The following is a 6,631-nucleotide window of genomic DNA, read 5'->3' as shown; positions in this document are numbered from 1 at the left end:
TCCTTCTTTCTTTCCTTCTTTCTTTCCTTCCTTCCTTCCTTCCTTCCTTCCTTCCTTCCTTCCTTCCTTCCTTCCTTCCTTCCTTCTCTCTTTTTCTCTGTCTCCTCCCTTTCTCCCTCGCTCCCTCCATCTTTCCTTTTTTTCACCACAAATACTTTATTAGATGAAATTACAAATACTAATAATTGAACACAATAAATGTGGCCGGGTGCAGTGGCTCACGCCTGTAATCCCAGCACTTTGGGAGGCGAAGGTGGGAGGATCACCTGAGGTCGGGAGTTCAAGACCAGCCTGACCAACATGGAGAAACTCCGTCTCTACTAAAAATACAAAATTAGCTGGGCATGGTGGCACATGCCTGTAATCTCAGCTCCTTGGGAGGCTGAGGCAGGAGAATTGCTTGAACCCGGGAGGCAGAGTCAAAATTGTGCCATTGTACTCCAGCCTGGGCAATAAGAGTGAAACTCTGTTTTAAAAAAAACAAAAACAAAAACAAAGAAACAATAAATGCAACTTAATTTTTTTTTCAGTATTGTTTTATGCTTGGAAATCAAATATAAGGAAATACTGTGTAATCAGAGCCCTAAATTAACTTTAAAATTTTCCAGTATGACAAATTTCAACAAAAGCACTAATTCTGCTTGATCTTACAAAATTTTTTATCAGTATAATTAAGTTATATTTTCAATAGGCAATCTTCTTAAAATATCTTTTAACTCCCCACCCCACCATGTCTTGAATATTGGTGGTCCTGGTCCACCGACATTTTTCTAGGCCTTTGATCTTTACTTTTATTTTTAATGGTGATGTTTACAGCATTGCCTTCCAATATCTGACTTGGCTTTTAGAAAGGATTATGCAGAACATTTCCTGCCTGATTACTCCTCAGCATCAAAGCATAAAGAAGCAATCAAAATAGAAAAACAGCAGCCTTTATTTCTTACAGAGAACATTTGCACTTCTGAAGATAGCAGATTGAGGCATACCAAGTTTCTGACTCCTGAGCTCAGCTCAGGAACATTCCTTCTGGACTCATATGTACATGTAATAGATTCATTAAAAGTAATATTGGGGCAAACCAAACATCCTATAATAGCAGTGACGTAAAGAGGGTAAATAGAACATTTATAAAATATGGTTCTACTTGAGAATATTTTTTAGAATTAAAAAATAAAGGACGGGTGCAGTGGCTCGCCTCTGTAATCCCAGCACTTTGGGAGGCTGAGGCGGGTGGATCACTTGAGGTCAGGAGTTCGAGACCAGCCTGGCCAACATGGTGAAACCCCATCTCTACCAAAAATACAAAATGTAGCCAGGCATGGTGCCACAAGCCTGTAATACCAGCTACTAGGGAGGCTGAGGCAGGAGAATTGCTTGAACCCGGGAGGCAGAGGTTGCAGTGAGCCGAGATCGTGCCATTGTACTCCAGCCTGGACAATAGAGTGAGACTTGATCTCAAGAAAAACCCCCAAAACTAACTAACTAACTAAAAACATGGCCGGGTGCGATGACTCATGCCTGTAATCCTAGCACTTTGGGAGGCTGAGGTGGACAGATCACCTGAGGTCAGGAGTTTGAGACCAGCCTGACCAACATAATGAAACCCTGTCTCTACTAAAAATACAAAAATTAGCCAGGTGTGGTGGCACACGCCTGTAATCCCAGCTACTCGGGAGGCTGAGGCAACAGAATCACTTGCACCCAGGAGGCAGAGGCTGCAGTGAACTGACAGCTTGCCACTGCATTCCAGCCTGGGCAACAGAGCAAGATTCTGTCTCTAAATAGATAAATAAATAGGCTGGGTACAATGGCTCATGCCTGTAATCCCAGCCCTATGGGAAGCCAAGGAGGGCGTATCACTTGAGGTCAGGAGTTCGAGACCAGCCTGGCCAACATGAAGCCCTGTCTCTACTAAAAGTACAAAAATTAGCTGGGCATGGTGGTAGGGGCCTGTAATCCCAGCTACTCAGGAGGCTGAGGCAGGAGAATCGCTTGAACCTGGGAGGGAGGTTGCAGTGAGCCAAGATTGCATCATTGCACTCCAGCCTGGGTGACCAAGAGTGAAACTCTGTCTCAAATAAATAAATAAATAAAAATTTAAAAATGAGTAAATAACAGTATCACTGTTTGTTACAGACTGAATTTTGTCCTCTCAAACAAATCATGTATTGAATTCCTAACCTCCAATGTGAATATATTTGGAGATAATTAACAGATAATTAAGACTGGGTCTGGTGCCTCACGCCTGTAATCCCAGCACTTTGGGAGGCTGAGATGGGTGGATCATTCGAGGTCAGGAGTTCGAAACCAGCTTGGCCAACAAGGTGAGACTCCGTTTCTACTAAAAATACAAAAATTAGCCGGGCATGGTCGCGCGTTCCTGTAATCCCACTACTCAGGCGTCTGAGGCAGGGGGATCACTTGAACCCGGGAGGCTGAGGTTGCAGTGAGCTGAGATCACGCCACTGCACTAAAGCCTGGGCAATAGAGCGAGACTCCATCTCAAAAACAAACAAAAAGATTAAATGAGACCATAAGGTTAGAGTCCTCATCCAATAGGACTGGTATCCTGCTGTCCTTATAAGAAGAGGAAGAGATACCAGGCTTGTTCACACAGAGAAACGTCCATGTGCAGTCACAGGGACAAGGTGCCCCCTTGATAAGCCAAGGAGACAGGCCTCAGGAGAAACCAAGCCTGCTGACACCTTGATCTTGAAATTCTGGCCCCCAGAACTGTGAGAAAATAAATTTGTTTTTTAAGCCACTCAGACTGTGGTATTTTGTTATTGCAGCACTAACAAATACACTGATTGTGTTTTATTTTTGCTCTGAGTTGTAGGAAACTCAGAGGCAAACATGTTTACACTAACCGTGTTGATTCTTGTAGTTCCCATATTTGTATTTCACTTTTATTAACTTTTTTTTTTTTTTTTTATTGCTTACTGCCTCAAAGTCTTTGTAGGGAAGAAACAGGTTACAAAGAAATAAAGAACATTTCAAATGAATTCCTGATACTTACAAATTCTTCTCTTTTATAGGCACATCTTCTCAGTCTCCTTTTTGCTGGTCTCTTTCATTTCCTAGACCCTTTAATGGTGGAGTGCTGCAGGGCTCAGTCTTCGGACCTGAATTTTTTTCTGTGTCAACTTACTCCTTAGTGAGGCTCAGTCAGTCTCATTGCTTTAAACACTGGTTTTATATATACTGATTTATATATTATTTTATTCATCAGTTTCTTAAGTTCTTAAGTTTTATATGTATATATAAAACCCAAACCGTTCCCCTGAACTCCTCACACCAATATCCAACTGTCAATTCAATATCCTCGTTGGATGTCTAATAGACATCTCATACTTTACATGTCTGAACTCCAAATTCTTCTCTTCTACTCTTCCCATAGTCTTGGTAAATGCCATCTTGGTCTCTCCCAGCTTGGTAGATACCAACTCTATCCTTCCAGTTGCTTGGGACCAAAACCTTGGAGTCATACTTTACTTTCTCTTATCTACAATTTCCAGTTTGTCAACAGACACTGTTGGCTCTTCCATCAAAATATACTTAAAAACTGACAATTTTTAACATTTTCCTTACCGCAAAAGTGAAAGCCACTGTCATCACAACTCTTGGATTATTGCTGACTAAATGGTTTTTCTGGTTCTGTGTTTCTGCCCTGCAGCCTATTCTCCATAGTAGCCAGAGCATCCATTAAAATGTAAGTCATTCAGATTACTTTTCTGTTCAAAATCCCCAGGCTTGGTGGCATATACCTGTAGTCCTAGCTACTTGGGAGGCTGAGGCGAGAGGATGACTTGAGCCCAGGTGTTGGAAGTTACAGTGAGTTATGATCGCACCACTGCATTCCAGCTTGGGTGACAAAGTGAGACCCTGTCTCTACACATAAAAGTAAAAATAAAAATAAAAACTCGCTAGGGGTTTCCCCAACTCTCTCAGATGATTAAGAGGCAGTCTTGGCTGGGGATGGTAGGTAATGCCTGTAATTCCAGTGTTTTGGGAGGCCAAGGCAGAAGGATCTCTTGAGGCCAAGAGTTCAAGACTAGCCTGGGCAACCTAGCAAGGAAGGCAGAGGTGGGAGAATTGCTTAAGCCCAGGAATTTGAGTTGGCAGTAAACTATGATGGTGCTATAGCACTCCAGCCTGGGCAAAAAAGTGAGACAGTGTCACAAACAAACAAACAAGGCAATCCTGATAGTGATTCAGAGGCACAATATGATCTAGCTTGTGACCCAAAGCATTTCTCATTTTTCACTTGTTTCCAGCCACACTGGCCAGAGTGCTTGCTGCTTGCTGTTTCTTCTGGGTGGAACAGAATCTCCTCTTCTCCAGGATATCTGCAAAGCTCACTCTCAGCTTTGAGTCTCTTTTTCAGTTTATTAATCAATATAACTTTATGAGAGAGGGTTATCCTATGGTGTACTGGTGAAAATTTAATAACTGGTTCTCTGAAAAAAATATATATGCTAGTATATACATTATAACACAAACTTAAATTTAATCTGCATTGTTGGCGTTTTATTCATCAGTTTTTTAAGTTCAAATTGACCATCAGTAAATAATAAACTAAGGCCTGATTTTGTATTCACTGAATTTCCCAGTAGAAAATACTCTCACATGGCCACCTTCACGCTCCTAATCTGATCACCTGATCTCAGGTGATCCACCTGCCTCAGCCTCCCAAAGTACCAGGATTACAGGCGTGAGCCACTGAGCCTGGCCAGGAAGTTTTAAGTATTTGTCACTGAAGGTGGAGTTGGAAATAGATGTGCAGGCCAAGCATGGTGGCTCACGCCTGTAATCTCAGCACTTTGGGAGGCCAAGGTGGGTGGATCACCTGAGGTCGGGAGTTTGAGACTAGCCTGACCAACATGGCGAAACTCCCTCTCTACTAAAAATACAAAAATTAGCTGGGTGTGGTGGTAGGTGCCTGTAATCCCAGCTACTCCAGAGACTGAGGCAGGAGAATCACTTGAACCCGGGAGGTAGAGGTTGCAATGAGCAGAGATCATACCACTGCACTCTAGCCTGGGCGACAGAGCAAGACTCCAAGTCATATAAAATAAAATAAATAAAATAAAATAAAATAAAATAAAAAAATAAAAAAAGGTCAGGTGCGGTAACTCACGCCTGTAATCGCAGCATTTTGGGAGGCCAAGGCAGTAGATCATCTGATGGCAGGAGTTTGAGACCAGTCTGGCTAACATGGTGAAACCCCGTTTCTAATAAAAATACCAAAAACTAGCCAGGTGTGGTGGTGTGTGCCTGTAATCCCAGCTACTCAGGAGGCTGAGGCAGGAGAATCGCTTGGACCTGGGAGGCGGAGGTTGCAGTGAGCAGAGATCGGGCCATTGCACTCCGGCTTGGGCAACAAGAGCGAAACTCTGTCTCAAAACAAACAAATAACAACAAAAAGGAAATAGATGTGCAGTAGTAGCACACCATTATATAGTATTTCCACCATACAGAGAGATAGGACTTGAATAACCACAAAGCATGGGGTGGGTAATAGTAAAATGTAATAAAAAAGTTAGGAAGTTTTTTTTCTTTTTGAGACAGAATCTTGCTCTTGTCACTCAGGCTATAGTGCAATGATGCAATCTCAGCTCACTGCAACCTCTGTCTCCCAGGTTCAAGCAATTCTCCTGCCTCAGCTTCTCGAGTAGGTAGGATTAAAGGCACCCGCCACCATGCCCAGCTAATTTTTTGTTATTTTAGTAGAGACGGGGTTTCACCATTTTGGCCAGGCTGGTCTCAAACTCCTGATGTCAGGTGATCCACCTGCCTTAACCTCCCAAAGTTCTGGGATTACAGGCATGAGCCACTGCGCCTGGCCAGGAAGTTTTAAATATTTATTATGTTTCTTTTTATAAAATTTAAAGTTTATGTAATTTAAATTTTAGTGATGATTGTGTGCATACCATTGGCCACTTCTCTGATCATCCTATATAAATTAAATGTCCTCTTTTAATTTCTGTTCATTCCTTCTATCCTGATATATTTTTCACCATTAATATTTAACACATTATATATATATAATTTCTTTTTTTCCATACCAGATTTTAAGCTAAGTGAGGCTAGGTACTTTACTTACTTTGTTTATCTCTATACTGTCAATGCTTAGAACATGACTTGCATATTATTTGTTGAAGGAGTGAATGAGTTTATCAATATTTTGTTCGAAATGGATATTAGCCTGAAATAGAAAAAGCAAACAATTGGGAATCAGAAAAATATTCCATGCAATTGCTGCATGCAACAGTTACATGCAACAGGTCATCTAATTCACACAACTTTCCTGTGAGGGAGGGATTGTTATTACCATTTTATAGATGAGGAAACTGGGCACAGGCCTGCCCAATGACACATGATAAAGAACACAGCCAAGATTCATAGTCTCACATTTTTTTCTTTAAACTTTTTTTTTTTTTTTAATTAGGGAAAGTTTCAACAATGGACTAAAGTAGACAGAATAGAAAAATGAAACACAAATATCCATCATCCAGCTTCAGTAATGATAAGTTCATTGTCAATTTGTTTTCTTCTATGCTACCTTCCCCGGCTAGATTATTTTGAAGGAAATTCAAATTACCATTTATCTGTAAAGGATAAGATAAGG

Source organism: Colobus angolensis, unplaced genomic scaffold (assembly GCF_000951035.1).
Source record: "Colobus angolensis palliatus isolate OR3802 unplaced genomic scaffold, Cang.pa_1.0 Scaffold241, whole genome shotgun sequence".
NCBI classification, from domain to species: Eukaryota; Metazoa; Chordata; class Mammalia; order Primates; family Cercopithecidae; genus Colobus; species Colobus angolensis.
The sequence above is the reverse complement of the archived record's forward strand: the minus strand, read 5'-3'. Positions refer to the sequence as shown.